At 46.8% G+C, this 19,571-nt stretch overlaps 1 protein-coding gene across 2 annotated transcripts in view; it reads left to right on the top strand.

Moving 5' to 3' along the window:
* Positions 1 to 13,647: 13,647 nt before the first annotated feature.
* LOC311228590 (protein LBH-like) overlaps positions 13,648 to 19,571 on the top strand; it is a 37,278-nt gene continuing 31,354 nt past the window's right edge. The window contains exon 1 of one of the 2 annotated variants that reach the window (XM_084314505.1): positions 13,648 to 13,951. The gene's annotated coding sequence lies outside the window, so the exon portion shown is untranslated. The remainder of the gene's footprint in view (positions 13,952 to 19,571) is intronic. The other variant, XM_084314506.1, reaches the window with a different exon arrangement.

Genomic DNA, 19,571 nt, shown 5'->3' with positions numbered 1-19,571 from the left:
TATCTATCTATCTATCTATCTATCTATCTATCTATCTATCTATCTATCTATCTATCTATCTATCTATCTATCTATCTATCTATCTATCTATCTATCTATCTATCTATCTATCTATCTATCTATCTATCTATCTATCTATCTATCTATCTATCTATCTATCTATCTATCTATCTATCTATCTATCTATCTATCTATCTATCTATCTATCTATCTATCTATCTATCTATCTATCTATCTATCTATCTATCTATCTATCTATCTATCTATCTATCTATCTATCTATCTATCTATCTATCTATCTATCTATCTATCTATCTATCTATCTATCTATCTATCTATCTATCTATCTATCTATCTATCTATCTATCTATCTATCTATCTATCTATCTATCTATCTATCTATCTATCTATCTATCTATCTATCTATCTATCTATCTATCTATCTATCTATCTATCTATCTATCTATCTATCTATCTATCTATCTATCTATCTATCTATCTATCTATCTATCTATCTATCTATCTATCTATCTATCTATCTATCTATCTATCTATCTATCTATCTATCTATCTATCTATCTATCTATCTATCTATCTATCTATCTATCTATCTATCTATCTATCTATCTATCTATCTATCTATCTATCTATCTATCTATCTATCTATCTATCTATCTATCTATCTATCTATCTATCTATCTATCTATCTATCTATCTATCTATCTATCTATCTATCTATCTATCTATCTATCTATCTATCTATCTATCTATCTATCTATCTATCTATCTATCTATCTATCTATCTATCTATCTATCTATCTATCTATCTATCTATCTATCTATCTATCTATCTATCTATCTATCTATCTATCTATCTATCTATCTATCTATCTATCTATCTATCTATCTATCTATCTATCTATCTATCTATCTATCTATCTATCTATCTATCTATCTATCTATCTATCTATCTATCTATCTATCTATCTATCTATCTATCTATCTATCTATCTATCTATCTATCTATCTATCTATCTATCTATCTATCTATCTATCTATCTATCTATCTATCTATCTATCTATCTATCTATCTATCTATCTATCTATCTATCTATCTATCTATCTATCTATCTATCTATCTATCTATCTATCTATCTATCTATCTATCTATCTATCTATCTATCTATCTATCTATCTATCTATCTATCTATCTATCTATCTATCTATCTATCTATCTATCTATCTATCTATCTATCTATCTATCTATCTATCTATCTATCTATCTATCTATCTATCTATCTATCTATCTATCTATCTATCTATCTATCTATCTATCTATCTATCTATCTATCTATCTATCTATCTATCTATCTATCTATCTATCTATCTATCTATCTATCTATCTATCTATCTATCTATCTATCTATCTATCTATCTATCTATCTATCTATCTATCTATCTATCTATCTATCTATCTATCTATCTATCTATCTATCTATCTATCTATCTATCTATCTATCTATCTATCTATCTATCTATCTATCTATCTATCTATCTAGGAGCACAGCGTGAGGAGAGCGTTTATGGGGTGAACACTAGGAAAGCTGCAGGCCCAGATGGGATAACAAGGCGAATACATAAGTCATGTGCTAACCAGCTAGCCCCAGTGTTCACCACTATATTCAACCTATCCCTGGCCGAGTCCATGGTCCCTGCCTGCTTCAAGGTGTCCACTATAATCCCTGTACCAAAAAAAACTCCCCAGCAGGTCTTAATGACAACAGACCGGTGGCACTCACCTCTGTGGTCATGAAATGCTTTAAGAGGCTGGTCAAGGATCACATCTGTGCCTCCCTCCCTAGTGCCATGGACCCATTGCAGTTTGTATACAGGGCAAACAGGTCCACTGATGACGCGGTCTCCCAGGTACTGCACAACACCCTTTCTCACCTTGACAGTCAGAAGGGGGGCTATGTGAGATTGCTGTTCATTGACTATAGTTCAGCTTTCAACACCATAGTCCCCACCAAACTGGCTGACAAGTTGATCGATATCTCTCACTTTACCCACGTTAGAACACCTAAACACACTTTATATTTATTGGCAAAGAATTTGCACTACAACCCATACCTCATTACACCTTACTGTAAATTGTACCTAAATTGTACCTCATCCCATTTCTGCATTGTACTGTATAGTATAGTATATTGTATTGTAACTCAGTTACTTTTCTACTCTGCATTGCACATTGTATATATGTATATATTGAACACTTTTTGTCTACGTACTTGACTCTATTTTATACTTACTATACTTTTTATACTTATCTATTTTTATCTAGCACAATCTCTGGAGCAAAACAGAAAGAAGCATTTTATATAAAAGTATTCTGTACTTCTGTATGACAACTAATAAAGAAACTTGAACTTGATCTGGGTCTGAACTCCACCCTGAGCGCCTGGATCCTGGACTTTCTGACCGACAGGCCCCAGGCGGTCAGGGTGGGGGGTCATACCTCCAACTAAATCACCCTGAGCATCGGGTCCCCCCAGGGCTGTGTTCTGAGCCCCCTGCTGTATTCACTGTACACACATGACTGTGTGGCCAGGTTCAGCTCCAACTCCATAGTGAAGTTTGCGGACGACACAGTGGTGGTGGGGCTGATCTCGGACAACGACGAGAAGGCCTACCGGGAGGAGGTTGAGGTACTGGCACTCTGGTGCCGGGATAACAGCCTACTCCTGAACATTGGTAAAACCAAGGAGCTGATCTTGGATTATAGGAGAGGATAGCAGGGGACACACACGCCACTGTGGATTAATGGGGCTATCGTGGACGGGGTGAGCAGTTTTAAGTACCTGGGAGTCCACATCACAGAGGACCTGACATGGACAACACACATAGACACTGTGGTAAAAAAGGCAAAGCAGTGCCTCTATCACCTGAGACAGTTAAGGATGTACAGAGTATCAGGGAAGATACTCCACTCCTTCTACTCCGGGGCTGTAGAGAGCATCCTGACTGGAAACATCACTGACTGGTTTGGAAATTGCACTGCCCAGGACAGGAAGGCCCTCCAGAGAGTGGTGCGCTCAGCAGAGCGTACTACGGGTATTGCACTACCACCCCTGCAGGACTTATACAATAGGAGGTGCAAATCCAGAGCCTGCAGGATAATGAAAGACCCTCACCACCCCAACAACAGACCCTCACCACCCCAACAACAGACCCGCACCACCCCAACAACAGCCTGTTCAAGCTGCTGCGGTCAGGCAAGCGCCTCCGCATACACGCAGCAAGAACAGAGAGACTCAGACTCAGCTTCTTCCCCCAGGCCATCAGAACACTGAAGACTAATCTCTCCACTCACAAGCACACATGAACACACACACACACACACACACACACACACACACACACACACACACACACACACACACACACACACACACACACACGCACACACACACACACACACACACACACACACACACACACACACACACACACACACACACACACCACATTCTGCACTCTCTCACACACAAACACACCACAGGTCACTTTAAACACATAAGAAAAGGGCACTTAAAAAAAACTGTATATTGTATAGTAGTGTACATAGCACTCATTACCTAAGCTTAACATTGTATTGTATTTTATCTTAGTACTTTTATCATGTCTATTTTATTATCTATTCAATTTTATTCTCAAGTTCAAGTTCAAGTTCAAGTTCAAGTTTCTTTATTAGTTGACATGCAAAGATACAGAATACCTTCACATGGAATGCTTTTTTCTGTTATGCTCCTATGAGGATCATAGGACGCTTGGATCATACACATACAGCTCATTACAGTAATATTCCACAATTATTACATTTTAGATAGTAATAATGGTACAGAGCCTTGAGACAAACATGCATTTTCACCACCGCAAACAGACTGGCAGCCGTCATAGGCAGCGCCATTTACGGAAGGAGGGGGGAGTGGGTTGGGGTTGTTACAGGGCTGTAGGGGGGGGGGGGGGGGTGGGAGGGGGGGGGGGGGAAGGTGGGGGGGAGTGCACAAGCCAAGTCCTGGGTGGGGGAGGTCTCCCTCACACGAGGCAGCCGACAGTGCAGCGCCAATGCAGAGGAAGGGGGGGGGGGGACTAGGGATTGCGGGTGGGGAAGCCGCTCGCCACTCTTATCTCCCAGAGGGCCTTCGACTCCAGAGCTCTCGGTTCGACCTTGGTCCCGGAATTTGTTTTGGCTGACTGACTGGCACAATTTATCCCAGCCACGTCCCTTTAAATTTGATTTGAATAGAGTGGAATATAACTCTATTGATTTGAGTGGAGTGAGTTTTAACAACTCCGTCCAAATGACTGAATGCATTATTAGTCCAAGTGTCCAAGTGTCTTATCAGTTCATTTTGGTAGATCCTGTGCGCGGTAAACAGATCCAAAATCTTCTTATTGCAGTCCAAAAGCTTCGATAATCCAAAAATGACCACGTCTTCAAGTTGGTAACCCGATTATGATGTCCCAATAGGCAGAGAGGGTTAGCCTTATTCTGCTTCTTGAAGAAAATATGCAATCCACTGATTAGATCCATTTAGAGTTGATTTGAGTATAGTCCGGCCACCGGCACTAAGCAGGGCATAGCAGCGTCAGGCTCCATGGAGCAGTAGAGGCGGCGGTAGGAACGGCCTTGAAGGCCTTGGGAGAGAGGAAAGAAATGCGACTTGTCTCTGCAAGAGGTGGGAGGTTCTATTATTATTTGTATTTTTTTGCACAATCGAAGCGGGCATGGCCACCTTCATTTCCCTATATGTCTTGTGTATGTATGTGATGAATAAACCTCTTGAATCTTGCATCTTGATATCTCCATATCTATCTATCTCTACTCTGGGAGGCCATGTGATGAGGCTTTGAATGCAGCCTGTCAGCTAGATGTGGGGCTGTGGTGATGAGGTGGTAATTGACCTGGCGCACAGTGGCAGCCCAGGACCCAGACTCTCAGTCATCGGGCTTCAGTAGATAATATAGAAGAGATGAACGGGATCCAACAGAGGTGGTGATGCTGGCCAGAGACACTGGTCTGAGGTTCCAGACCTCCAGCTGGACCCCTCTGGACATCTCCACCAGACCTCCAGCTGGACCCCTCTGGACATATCTGTCATTTAACCCTTTCACTACCACACTACAGATGGTTAACCTTTCACTACCACACTACAGACGGTTAACCTTTCACTACCACACTACAGAAGGTTAACCTTTCACTACCACACTACAGAAGGTTAACCCTTTCACTACCACACTACAGACGGTTAACCTTTCACTACCACACTACAGAAGGTTAACCCTTTCACTACCATACTACAGAAGGTTAACCCTTTCACTATCACACTACAGACGGTTAACCTTTCACTACCACACTACAGAAGGTTAACCTTTCACTACCACACTACAGAAGGTTAACCCTTTCACTGCCACACTACAGAAGGTTAACCTTTCACTACCACACTACAGAAGGTTAACCCTTTCACTACCACACTACAGAAGGTTAACCTTTCACTACCACACTACAGAAGGTTAACCCTTTCACTACCACACTACAGAAGGTTAACCCTTTCACTACCACACTACAGAAGGTTAACCTTTCACTACCACACTACAGAAGGTTAACCCTTTCACTACCACACTACAGAAGGTTAACCTTTCACTACCACACTACAGAAGGTTAACCCTTTCACTACCACACTACAGAAGGTTAACCTTTCACTACCACACTACAGAAGGTTAACCTTTCACTACCACACTACAGAAGGTTAACTCTTTCACTACGACACTACAGAAGGTTAACCCTTTCACTACCACACTTCAGATGGTTAACCTTTCACTACCACACTACAGAAGGTTAACCCTTTCACTACCACACTACAGAAGGTTAACCTTTCACTACCACACTACAGAAGGTTAACCCTTTCACTACCACACTACAGAAGGTTAACCTTTCACTACCACACTACATAAGGTTAACCCTTTCACTACCACACTACAGACGGTTAACCTTTCACTGCCACACTACAGAAGGTTAACCCTTTCACTACCACACTACAGAAGGTTAACCTTTCACTACCACACTACAGAAGGTTAACCCTTTCACCGCCACACTACAGACGGTTAACCTTTCACTGCCACACTTCAGACGGTAGGATTTACAGGGGCCAGTTTCTAATTGCAGTCTCCCGTAGGTGCTCTTTGAGAGCGGTTTTGAAGGAGGGTAGGGATTCACATTCCTTCACGGCTGTGGGTAGGGCGTTCCACATTATTGTGGCATAATATACCATATACCTGTATCTGTGTCATTTAACTATCTGTGTCATTTAACCACATATCTGTGTAATTCCTATGATGCCTATTTGTTAGATTGTGACTGCATTGTCTGGTTCCATAGGTTATGGTATTGGCCTATTTGGTTTGCATTGTAAAATGAATTGGCAAAGGCCTGCAAGCTGAGGCCACAATGAGACATAACAAGGTCTCAATCAGGCAGTGAGTTAAAGGAAAACTCCAATATTTTGGGAAATTAGCTTACCGTCTTCTCCAGGGAGAGACAAGAAGATGGATACCAGTTTCCTCTCTATGCACATTAGCCTAGCTTAGCACAATGAATGGAAGCGGACATGACCGGGTAGCCTAGCCATTGTCCAACTAACACCTCTCCCGAGGGCTACCCGGTTATGTCCTTTCACTGCGGCAATACACAGCGACCGTCGGTTGTGTGATAGTAAAGGGTTAACCTTCTGTCGTGTGGCAGTGAAAGGGTTCTGTTCCGTTAGGGGCTCTGCTTGGCATCACTACTGCACTCCCTCGCGTACGTGCACGCGCACTGAATAAATTCCACAAATGTACCTTTAATACCAGTATTAGTCTGACCACACCCCTCATCAGCTTACCTTCATAAGCAGGTTTGTGGTCACCTGCTCTCCTCCTTCTCGCTTTCACCACAAGGAAGTGCCTCGGTAGTACCCCACTTGACGTGTTGTTAGTTGAAAAGAGTTGTGACTGGTTTACATTGTGCTTAATCTTTTCTTCTCTCACTTTCGTTGTACAAGAAAAGGTTTGGGTCATAATGTATTCCGCGGAGAGTAGACCCGCTAGACCTACTCTTCACCACCGGTTCTCCATTCCCGCCTCCGTTGTGCGCCTCGGTGCTGGGCTGTTGCCACTCTCGTGGTTGCCGACCCAGCCCGGGAGACTGCCGGTGGATAGTTTTCCTCACCGAAGAGCCGAGGGGTCGGTGCCGTCGCTCCGGCGATGGCCTGATCTCGACTCTGGTTCCTCTGGTTCTGGGGAATCGCCCATTGGTGAACGGGGGGTTGTTCTGGAGCCGGAGGATTTGCGACGCAAACTTTTCGCGTCTGCTCGCTCGCGTCGCAAGATGGTGGCGTGCAGACGCGAACGGCCTGGGTTTGGGAAGCTGCTGGAGACCAGCGAAGATGCGTCCGGCTCGGGATTTCCGATGGAGACTGAGGACTTCATGGACGAGGCGGACGGATTTTTGTTTGATGGCCCCGTGGAGTAGAGTATCCCTCCTCAGGAGACCCCGGAGGGGGGGGAAATGGCTCCATGGGGCGCCCTGTTCGAGGATGTCGAGGAACCACCTTGGCCTCAGCGGCAGGATGCCCTATTGTCGGCCGCATCGGATTGTGGCTCCTTGACCAGTCGCAGCCTGCTGTATGTGAGGGATGCGGGGTCGGTGGAGGAAGGTTCGCAGGGGGAACTGCGGGCCTTGTTTCCCGAGCTTATGGCGGTAGCCGCTACCGCAAACGGTGTGCCGCTGCCGCTGCCATTGCCTGCACCTGTCCCTGATGACCTCATAGGCCATCCCTGGCAGCGTCCCCCAGTGAGAGGGGTGGACGTTGTCTACCCATTTTTCCCATCGATGGGGGCCTATGTTCGTCGGGGTCAGGCGGTGGCCAACATCATGGGACTAACTCCTACCTACGTACCGGTTACGCGGGTAGCAGGGTTGGTCAAAAGTATGGGGGAGGGCGTGCCTCGGCTTGACAGTCCGATGGCCGCGCTCCTCTGTCCGGATATGGTGTGGGAGCCACTGTGCAAGCCGGTCCTCCAGGGGAAATCGGCTAGGCGATTGGCTTATTGGGGTGACCAGTCATTTATCGCTGGTACACAATCGCTGGCTGCGGCGTCTAACATCGCCCACCTGGCTAGATTTGTATCGGGGATAATGACGGGCGGCACGGATCTGACCGAGGTGAAATGCGATCAGATCACCCAGGCTGCGGGAGCTGTCCTGCATCTTTCCCAGGTGCTGGCCATAGCCATGGGGAAAGTGCGCGCCCTGGCCACCCTGGGCCAGCGTCACCTTTGGCTGGAGCAGGCCCGTGTGCCAGAGAAGAAGAGAGCTCCTCTTCTGACGGCCGCCCTCTCCGACGCTGGCCTGTTCGGGAAGGCCCTGCGGTTGATGACCTCAACGTGCAGAGAGATGGCAGAGGAGAGATCCATCCTCCAACCCCATTTTCCGCCTCCCGTCCTTGCCGGTGGAGGCAGAAGGCTTCCGCGACGTCGAGCTGTCTCCGTCGCCGCTACCACTGCCTCCGCCGCCGCTGCTGGCCCTGCCAAGAGGGCCAGGGGACGAAACGGCGCTTCTGCCACTGCCGGCCCATCCCAGACCGGAGGAGACGGTAGGGAACGTCGTGTCCAGCAGACTGTAACCTACCGTCCCTCCGGGGCTCCCCGGGGTGGCAAGACTCGAGCGGCGCGAGGTGGCAGACGCCGTTAAGAGTGACTTTTTCCCCTCTGTGTCCCCTCCCCTACACCCTCCCCGGCCCCTCTGTGATTTTGTGCCTTACACATTATTTAATTAGTAATAATAAAGAAAGTTCCCCGACGGAGGGGGACTGTGTTTTGGCCGAACAAACTGTGTGTTTCTTCAAACAAATCATATGGTGGGGCTGTGTATATATGAATCTGCCCTTTTTTACGTTGTGGGGTGAGTTGTGTTGTGATTACGAGGTTAAGCAAGGTCTGCAACGTACACTCGGTAATAGGTTCTATTTAGCTTGATGCTCCACATGCAGCTAGAACTGGTGTTATTCCATTGCTTTGACTAAGTATATGTGTTTTCACAATGCTGTGTTGTTTAGTTGCAGTAATACTCGTACACACACATTTCACGGCCTAGCCGCTTACTCTCGTTCAGCGTGTTTTTCCTATGTATGACATAGGCAACGGGTATAGGATTCACGCACAGGCGACTTGTGTTTTGTTGTAAAACCTTTTACACTTTTTGTGGGTAGCGGGCATTGTATTAGCTTCGCTATGCTTTGTTTTCTACCGGAGGTTTTTCAAGATGGCTACGGTTGTTTTTCTGTGTGTAGGGATAAAGGGTGTGTTTTGGGAGGGGGTGTCGAATAAACCCCTCCTTCCCCACTTGATTGGTTTAGGGGATTTTTGATCTTTTCTGCTGAGCCAGTCAGGGCCAAGCCAGTGCTTGACAGGGGGGGGGGGGAAGGGGTATTCTACCGACTCCTGTTACATGACAGGATCCGGTAGGTTTTCCCCGCCCGTTGTAGCGTTGTTGCTATGGCGACGCCTTCCATGAGCTGGTGTCTTAAAGATGTCGAGGTTGGGCGCAGGGCTCACAGGCCTGCTGCGCCCGGTTTATGTGTCAAACTTGAGTCTTTTGGTCACGTGTCTCACAGTTTACATATCTTTTTTCTTGACCGTGGTCTCATGTGGGAAGGTGTTTCTGGGAGGGTCTGGTCTTACACTCTGATTAAAAGGAGTGACTGGATTGAAATCATGTGAGAAACAGGGTTTTTTACTCCCAGCTGTGCAGATTGGGTCATACGGGTGATGCCTTTTCTTTATTTGTATAAAGAGTTGAATGTGTTTTGATGGATTGGAAATGAGGGTCCCTGATGGTAACAAGACTGAACGTCTTTCTCAGGTCTGCCTCCCCTTAACCTGTTGTGTGTATTGCCGTACTGGGTTGTACCCTTTTCTGCAGTCTGTTGGGTAAATTTTTTCATTCATTCATTCATGGAGTTGATTGCATCTCGCCCCTCTTGTCGTTTCCCTGGGCGTGTTGGGGATTCAATATGGTGGTCTAAACGACCTGTTGTTGATGTGGGTATGTCCAAACGCACACATAGTGCTGGCTCAGGATGGGCTTTTGGGCCATTGGCTGACTAGCGCGCCTTGATTGCTTGGGTGAAACAGCGTTTTTATGGAGCAATTGGGATGGGGGTTTTTCCCTCTTCCGACACCCTGTGTGTTGTCGATGGGTTCCCGTTCATGTCAGGGGATGATGACGGAATGGGTCTGGAGTCTGGACATATGGGGAAGGGTCTCACGCCCTAGGGGTGGGCCACCGGGCGCGGTTCATACCGACACGTCTGGGTGGCGCCTTCTTTTTTATGTTGGGATCAAACACGCATATCTGCCCCTTCTCCTGGGGTTGGCAGGTCGGCGTGATTAGGGCACGGGACTGGTTCTGGTCGCGCTGGTCCAGTCCAGTTGCACCCGTTGTCCGCTGGGGAATCAGATCTGCTGTTCTGGTACCCTGAGGGACTTGGGGTTTTTTCAGGGGGAAAAATGCTGGGTCGATCCGGGTGTCACAGGGTTGAGCGTTATGGGACCCTTGTTAGGTGCGTTGTATTCTGCACTGTCGTAATGGCTTACGGCCGTGCCGACCTGTACGCGTCCGATCTCGTCGGATCTCGGCCGCTGTGCGGGTTGGTCTTGGTTGGTACTTGGTTGGGTGACCTCCTGGGAATACCGAGTGCGGGGTGCTGGGGCTGGTCTTCCATTTTTTACGCTCTTCTCTTGCGTTTGACGCTGAGGGGCCTGTTGGGGTGGTTTTAACCTCCTCGGGGGACCCTGTGCTCCCCGTATCACCGGGCCCGGTCCGGGGTGATGCTCGTTGACCCGTAGGCCCGGGATAGCCCTGTTGGAAACCAGAACGCGGGCTGCGGCGGTGCCGCAGATGTGTTTTGGGGTTTCTTTCCTGGGGGTTATGGGACCAACCATTGCATGGGGTGATGCCTGGGTGGTTGGTTCTCTGGTGTGTTGCTGCAGTGTCAACTCCCGGTTCTCCGGTTGAGGGTGCCCCTGCACGTTCATGACGTCTGCCGATCGTATGGGCTTTTTCTGTGAGCAGCTGTCAGGGGTCGAGTGGTCTAAGGATCCCGCTTCTGACATGCTGTTTAAAGGCTTGGTTATGCGACAACGCCAGTTTACGCCCCTTCCGCCGGGGCGGCTGTTTTCAGCTGTCCTTTCTGGCGCCTGCCTCGTCCGCAGTTTCCAGGCTTGGGTTGACAGCCTGTTGCCTGGTCTTTTTCCCCGGTGCGCTGCCTGCTTCCTTGGTTAACTTTTGTGTGTTATGACCATACTGTCTGCCTGTTGCAGGGCCTGTGTTCCAGGCGGTGTGCTGTTGGGGAGGACAGGGCCCGCTCGCTGAGGGGCCTTTGTCCGAATGCGCTGGCGATGTGGGGGGCGGGGTCACTAGGTGCCCACCTGGTGGGGTCTTGATGCTGGCATCATGGACTTCTCCGGGCCCCCATTCCAGGGAGTCCAGTCCTTTTGGTGGGTCTGGGTCTTCCTTCGCGCTCCGCTGCTACGGCCTTGCCACAGGGTTGGGTTTGCCCTTGACCCCGTGATTCTGGGGGCAGTGACGAGGTTGTTTCCTACGTTCGTTCCCGGGTGGCATGCGGGTTGTGCGTGGGTGTAGTCGTGGGGTCAAGCCACGGTCTGCTCACCCTGTGCGCCGGGTTGCTTGAGTGCCTCTTCGCACGGTCGGGTCCGTCGCCCTCTCGTGAAGCCCCTAATAGGGGGGATGCCCTCCATTAGGGGGGGTCGGGGGGGCTCGGCCCTCCCTGTTCTGATGGTTGTGGGGGGCTGTCAGCGGGGTGTATTTGTCAGCCAGCGGCTCCGCTTGGCCTCCCTTTGTGCAGTAGTGATGCCAAGCAGAGCCCCTAACGGAACAGAACGTTAGGTTATGGCTATAACCAAGTTCTGTTAGTTAGGGGTGACGCTTGGCATCAGACGGCCGCTGCAGCCCTTGACCTCACCTTGTGGTGAAAGCTTGGGTAGGAGGAGAGCAGGTGACCACACACCTGCTTATGAAGGTAAGCTGATGAGGGGTGTGGTCAGACTAATACTGGTATTAAAGGTACATTTGTGGAATTTATTCAGTGCGCGTGCACGTACGCGAGGGAGTGCAGTAGTGATGCCAAGCGTCACCCCTAACTAACAGAACTTGGTTATAGCCATAACCTAACGTTAACTGTCTATAGTAGTACACAAAGAGACATAGCAAGGTCTCAATCAGGCCCCTACAAATGTCCTAACCCAGTTGTACAGTAAATGACCAAGTATGGCTTTGTCAGTATTCCAATGTACAGTGTACTTTTCAATCAATTCAATCAATCAATGATGCTGCGGTTAAATCAACAGATGTTCCCTGCATACTCCATTTTGCTGGTCCTCCACACACACGCACACGCACACGCACGCACACACACACACACGCACACGCACACACGCACACACACACACACAGTGTGCAGGCTATGATTGATTGATTCTATATGGCCAAGTCAAGTGTTCCTTTGTTAAATCCCGCTGGGGAGGCTCAGTGCCAGTGTGCCACACGTTACCACTCATCAATGTGGAGACATTGGCACAGCTGTCTATTTGTGGGACGTTGATGTGTATTTAAGTGATGTCATTTTTGCCTGTTGTGTGTAATTTTATATAGGTTGTGTATGTTTTATTTGTTTTATCATTCTGGACCATGAGTCTGTATTAAAGTTTGATTGATTGATTGATTGATTGATTGTAATAACCTATATTTAATACTGTACATAAATGTCTATGCAAAATTGTGCACAGTGATGACAGTTTGCTCCCAGTTAAATAGCCTGCTTTTCTTTTCAACCAAGAAGAAAAGTGCAAATTTATATAATATAATAATGATCCATTCAACCATGACGTCGAAGGTTATGCATATTTATGGCTCATGATTTCACAATGAATCAAGTCGTGGATTGTGGAGTACCTCAGACAAGCACAGGCGACTGTAGGAGTGTCTGATCACGATTCCCTGATTTAACCTGCAGCTTCCTGGTCCTTAACGTTTTACAGGAATGTTGTTGCTGCATCATATAAATAGCCTAAACGCATAACAAATGACAAAATACGAATTAAATATCTGTTATTTCTATTCTAATTAGTGTATACCGACCACATCGTGCACAATTGTACAGCCCTGGCCTATTTTATTTTATTTGTATAGTTGTATTTTATTTTATAATGATATCATATTCTATTGTGCTTCTATTTTAACTGCGTTTATATTCCTCCATGTTATATTTTTGTTCTACCTTTTTATTTGATCCTACCGTATAATTGTCGCACCAAAAACGACCAAATCAAATTCATTGTAATATTATGTGTAAACTGTATACTACTATGTACCTTTCTTATTCTTATTCTTCTGATTCTGATTATGTTATATATAAATTTCAGTGGAAAGCATGCTGGTGTCTCGGTGTCTCGTCTTGTGTCTTGTGCCCTGCAGAGGGCAGAGAGCAGAGAGGAGAGAGGGGAGGGCAGAGAGGAGAGGGCAGAGAGCAGAGAAGAGAGGAGTCGTCAGTCCTACTGTACATACTGTACATGTACATCCATCCCTCCCTCCAGCTGCTGTCACCACAACACACTCCGACCTGACGCTGCCTGCAGGGGAGCTTGTCCAACAGGGAACTTCATCGGACGCGCAAAGCGAGACAATCAACACGTTGTTGTTGTCGTTGTTGTTATTAGTTATTGTTAATTAAGCACGTTATTTATTATTTCTCAACGCGACCGAGACGACGGCATGAGCGGGATGAGCCTATAGATGTGTCTCTAATCTAAAAACTCCTACGGTTTGATCAAGGTAGGTTTGACTTTTGTTGCGTGTTTCTGGAAGCAATCGGGCTAATGAATAATGATCATAGGATTCACACAGTCAACACAGAAAACTTCGATTCGATCCTTGTAAATGGTTTGATTGATTGATTGATTGATTGATTGATTGATTGATTGATTGATTGATTGAACACTTTATTAACAGATTGCAGAATGGGTACAATACAGTACAGCTCAATACACACAATTGTTAAGGGGATGCAGACCAGAGAAAGACTTTCGTCTTGGTAAATGCCAATGGTGAAAGGGTCAATGGTAAATGGTTGATTGATTGATTGATTGATTGAAAAGTTTATTAACAGATTGCAGAATAGGTACAGTACAGTACAGCTCAATACATACAATTGTTAAGGGGATGCAGACCAGAGAAAGACTTTCGTCTTTCGTCAGGGTCCCCAATTTTCAATTAATCATAAACACGCATTTATTTATATAGCGCTTTTATCCCACGTGCTTTACAAAATGCTACTCGTTGTAGTTGGAGGACGCTATTGAATGTATACAATATGCTATACATGTGTAAGGGAGATCTACATTTACCATGAATGAATGAATGAAAACTTTATTTAACAGATTGCAGAATGGGTACAATACAGTACGGCTCAATACATACAATTGTTAAGGGGATGCAGACCTGAGAAAGACGTTTGTCTTGTTTCCATCAGGGTCCCCCATTTTCAATTCATATAGATTCATACGTGTTTTAATATTGCCTAAAATAGTCGAAGGAAAGAAACCTGGCAATCCCGTTTGTTTGTTTATTGTTATGTTCTCTTGTCACCTGTATCAGACCTGCTATACTTTCACAGCCTCAGTTAATTAAGAGGACGACTTGTTCATAATTTTATTGGTTCGAGTTTTTGTACAAAGTAAGCGTCCGACATAACAGCCTCAGTTAATTAAGAGGACGACTTGTTCATAATTTTATTGGTTCGAGTTTTTGTACAAAGTAAGCGTCCGACATAACGACTGTGTCACCCCCCCCCCCCCCTCTGGGGACTAGTTTAACTAGATGATGTGATAAACCCTACCTTGGTTAACCCGTTCACTACCACACTACCAAAATGGTTAACCCTTTCACTGCGACAATACAGAAGGTTAACCCTTTCACTGCCACATGATGACAAAGGGTTAACCCCCCAACCCTTTCACAACCACACTACAGAAGGTTAACCCTTTCACTGCCGCACTACATTACATTTACATTTTTTTAGTCATTTAGCTGAACGCTTTATCCAAAGCGACTTACAAGTTCTGTCTGTAAGTCATCAGGAAGGGCACAACTCTATCAGCTGAGTAACAATGTTCATCAAAGTGTTGAGTGATACAGTGTAGGTTAGTTTATTAGGACAAGTGCATGACAGTAAGGTTAGTTATGTAGATTTGTGGTTAACCGTCTGTAGTGTGGTAGTGAAAGGGTTAACCTTCTGTAGTGTGGTAGTGAAAGGGTTAACCTTCTGTAGTGTGGTAGTGAAAGGTTTAACCTTCTGTAGTGTGGTAGTGAAAGGTTAACCGTCTGTAGTGTGGTAGTGAAAGGTTAACCTTCTGTAGTGGTAGTGAAAGGGTTAACCTTCTGTAGTGTGGTAGTGAAAGGTTAACCTTCTGTAGTGTGGTAGTGAAAGGTTAACCTTCTGTAGTGTGGTACTGAAAGGGTTAACCGTCTGTAGTGTGGTAGTGAAAGGTTAACTTCTGTAGTGTGGTAGTGAAAGGTTAACTTCTGTAGTGTGGTAGTGAAAGGTTAACCTTCTGTAGTGTGGTAGTGAAAGGTTAACCTTCTGTAGTGTGGTAGTGAAAGGGTTAACCGTCTGTAGTGTGGTAGTGAAAGGTTAACATTCTGTAGTGTGGTAGTGAAAGGTTAACCCTTCTGTAGTGTGGTAGTGAAAGGTTAACCTTCTGTAGTGTGGTAGTGAAAGGTTAACCGTCTAGTGTGGTAGTGAAAGGGTTAACCTTCTGTAGTGTGGTAGTGAAAGGTTAACCTTCTGTAGTGTGGTAGTGAAAGGTTAACCTACTGTAGTGTGGTAGTGAAAGGTTAACCTTCTGTAGTGTGGTAGTGAAAGGGTTAACCGTCTGTAGTGTGGTAGTGAAATGTTAACCTTCTGTAGTGTGGTAGTGAAAGGTTAACTTCTGTAGTGTGGTAGTGAAAGGTTAACCTTCTGTAGTGTGGTAGTGAAAGGTTAACCTTCTGTAGTGTGGTAGTGAAAGGGTTAACCATCTGTAGTGTGGTAGTGAAAGGTTAACATTCTGTAGTGTGGTAGTGAAAGGTTAACCCTTCTGTAGTGTGGTAGTGAAAGGTTAACCTTCTGTAGTGTGGTAGTGAAAGGTTAACCGTCTAGTGTGGTAGTGAAAGGGTTAACCTTCTGTAGTGTGGTAGTGAAAGGTTAACCTTCTGTAGTGTGGTAGTGAAAGGTTAACCTACTGTAGTGTGGTAGTGAAAGGTTAACCTTCTGTAGTGTGGTAGTGAAAGGGTTAACCGTCTGTAGTGTGGTAGTGAAATGTTAACCTTCTGTAGTGTGGTAGTGAAAGGTTAACCTTCTGTAGTGTGGTAGTGAAAGGTTAACCTTCTGTAGTGTGGTAGTGAAAGGTTAACCTTCTGTATAGTGTGGTGAAAGGGTTAAAAAAAATAAAACATTGTAGGTGTCTTGATAAATAATAGGAGGCTGCACGTGTCGCTGCATGTCTCCCACGTCAGTTTCACATAATGAAATGAAATACCTCATTTGCATGCGGGTTCGTCTCACTGGCGCCGAATCAGACCATATCGCGCAGATCTTTTGTGCAACAGGGCAGAGGTTACACACCAAATGCGGTCTGTTTGATTAGATTAGATTAGATTATGTTAAAAATGTATTGTCATCGTATACAGCACAGGTATACAGTACAATGAAAATAAGTTTGCCATCCAACCAGAGTGCAAATGTAACAGTAAAGTGCAACAGTAATATACAATGCAAGATGTGGATAGATATATATTTGAGTAAATATATATGGTACAGCATTATTGTATGTTATCATACAGAGTTATATTTACATGTTCGAAATAAAGTTTTCAAAAAAAAAAAAAATGGGTTATTAATATATGTAGGGGTATAAGTATAGGTATATAGAGGGATTATATGCAGGTATATTCAGACAGATATGGATATATATGCGGTAAATATAAATGTATATGTATATATGTAACGGTTGTGACATCGTCACCTTAAACTTCGATGCCCCGAGGGAGTTTCGAACCCGTGGTCTCCCACGCCGCGGGCAACAGCACAGACCGCTATACCAAGAGGTGAACTCACCGCTTTGTAACGTGTCTATGTTGTCTTTTGAGGGTGAGAGTTAGTTTAACCCACAGCACCGCTACTCACCCCAGTCACTTCACAACATCTGAAGTACATCGTGACTGCGCCTCGTGGTGCCATCCGTTACATATACAGCACTATTACACACGCTATCATACAGAGTTATATGGGTAGACTATGAGGTGGATAGATTCAAACTAAAGCCCTCCATAGCCTGGCCCCCCCCCTATACCTGACTGACCTCCTTCTCCCTCACCGCCCCACCCGTTCCCTCCGGTCCTCTTCCACTGCTTCCCTCACCGTCCCGTCATCCAAACTCAAACGTTTTTGAGTCGGCCCGGGCATCGCAGAGATTAATGTTATGGATGTGTGTGTCATAGGTATGTCACTACGAGTTGTCCTTCACAGTGTGTGCTTGGTCCATATTGTGTTGTACCTTGCGCTGTGCTAAGGGGACTGGTCCTTCTCTGGGACTGGTTTCTATTGAACCCCTCTGGCATCCCTGTGTACGTCCCGGTCCGCCGGGCCCAGGTCCGGGCTCGTTCTCGTCGACCTGTTGGCCTGGGTTAACCCCTTTTGAAAACTGAAACTTGTACTGCCTGTATAGCCGGTGTATACGCGCAGTTGTGTTTCTGAGTTTTTTCTTGGGGGGGGTTAAGGGAACAACCGCCTCCTGTTAAACTAAACATAGGGGGGTGGTTGATTCCCCGGTGTGTTGGTAGCAGAGTCGACTCTCGGGTTGAGGCCGGGCTTGACCCCGTCTGCCCGCGAGTGTGCCCCCGCACCTTTCATGACGTCTGCCAATCATGTCAGCCTTCTCTTGGACCTCGACCTCTCTAAGGGGTTGGGTTTGTGGAGGTTGCGACATGGTGCACAGCATACCGAACGCCCCTTCCGCCGAGGTGCTGTTTCACAGTAGATGCCTGAGGCATTGATCAGCCTGGCGGCTGAGGGGAAGAAGCTCAGTCTGTGTCGAGCTTTCACAGCCTTTGGGATCCTCAGCCTTCTCCCAGAGGGGAGCAGGGTGAAGAGGCTGTGACCGGGGTGGGATGGGTCGGCCATGATCTTTCTCGCCCTCTTCAGCGCCCTGGAGTCGTGCAGGGACCTGAGGGAGGGCAGGGGACAGCCGATCACCCTCTCCGCGGAGCGAATCACCCGCTGCAGCTTGGCAAGATCTTTTGCCGCTGCAGCAGGGAACCAGGAGATGATGGAGTGGGTGAGGATGGACTCAATGATGGCCGTGTAGAATTGGGCCATCATGGTCCTCGGCAGTTTATATTTCTTCAACTGCCGGAGGAAGAACATCCTCCCCTGGGGATGTTGAGCTCCCACTTCAAATCCCGGGAGATGGTCATGCCGAGGAATCGGCATGACTCCACGGAGGTCACCTGAGTGCCTCCCAGTATGATGGGAGGGGGCAGGGCTGCTTTCTTCCTGAAATCCACTACCATCTCCACTGTCTTTTGAGCATTGAGCTCCAGGTTGTTGCAGCTGCACCAGCTCTGCAGCCTCTCGATCTCCCTCCTGTAGGCCGACTCGTCCCCCCTGGAGATGAGACCCACCAGGGTGGTGTCGTCAGCGAATTTCAGGAGTTTGACCGAGGGGTGTAGAGAGGCACAGCTGTTTGTGTACAGGGAGAACAGTAGTGGGGATAGAACGCAGCCCTGCGGGGAACCGGTGCTGGTGGACCTAGAGCTGGAAATGCTCTTCCCAAGCCTCACCCGCTGAGACCTGTTGGACAGGAAGTCGGTAATCCACCTGCGAGTGGAGGCCGGCACCTGCAGCAGGGATAGCTGGTGCTCCAGGATGGGTGGAAGGATGGTGTTGAAGGCCGAGCTGAAGTCCACATACAGGATCCTGACATAGTTGCCCGCGTAGTCCAGATGTTCCAGCGTGTAGTGCAGAGCCATGTTCACAGCATCCTCTGTGGATCTGTCGGCTCTGTACGCGAACTGCAGCGCCTGAGTGGTCCGGGTCCTTCTGTGTGAAGGTAAGTCCCACGATCTGCTCACCCTGTGCGTTGAGGTGCTAAACCCTCTTCGCACAGTCGGATCCGATTCCCTCCCGTCCCCCTCTAGGGGGGTCCGGGGGCTCGGATCCTCCCCGGTTCTGATAGTTGTGGGGGGCCTCAGCGTGTACATTTGTCGAGCTTCCGCTCTGCTCAGCTCCTGTGTTCCACTAGAGAGCAGAGCGTAAGCTATACGATAATATAACATACGGTTATCCTATAACCCTAGTTATATGAGTATAGCGAGCGCTCTGCTCTGACTCACTGAGGACCCCGTGGTCTTCGCC

The sequence above is a fragment of the Notolepis coatsorum genome, assembly GCF_963971535.1.
Source record: "Notolepis coatsorum genome assembly, chromosome: 5".
In the NCBI taxonomy this organism is placed as follows: domain Eukaryota; kingdom Metazoa; phylum Chordata; class Actinopteri; order Aulopiformes; family Paralepididae; genus Notolepis; species Notolepis coatsorum.
The sequence above is the reverse complement of the archived record's forward strand: the minus strand, read 5'-3'. Positions and strand labels throughout refer to the sequence as shown.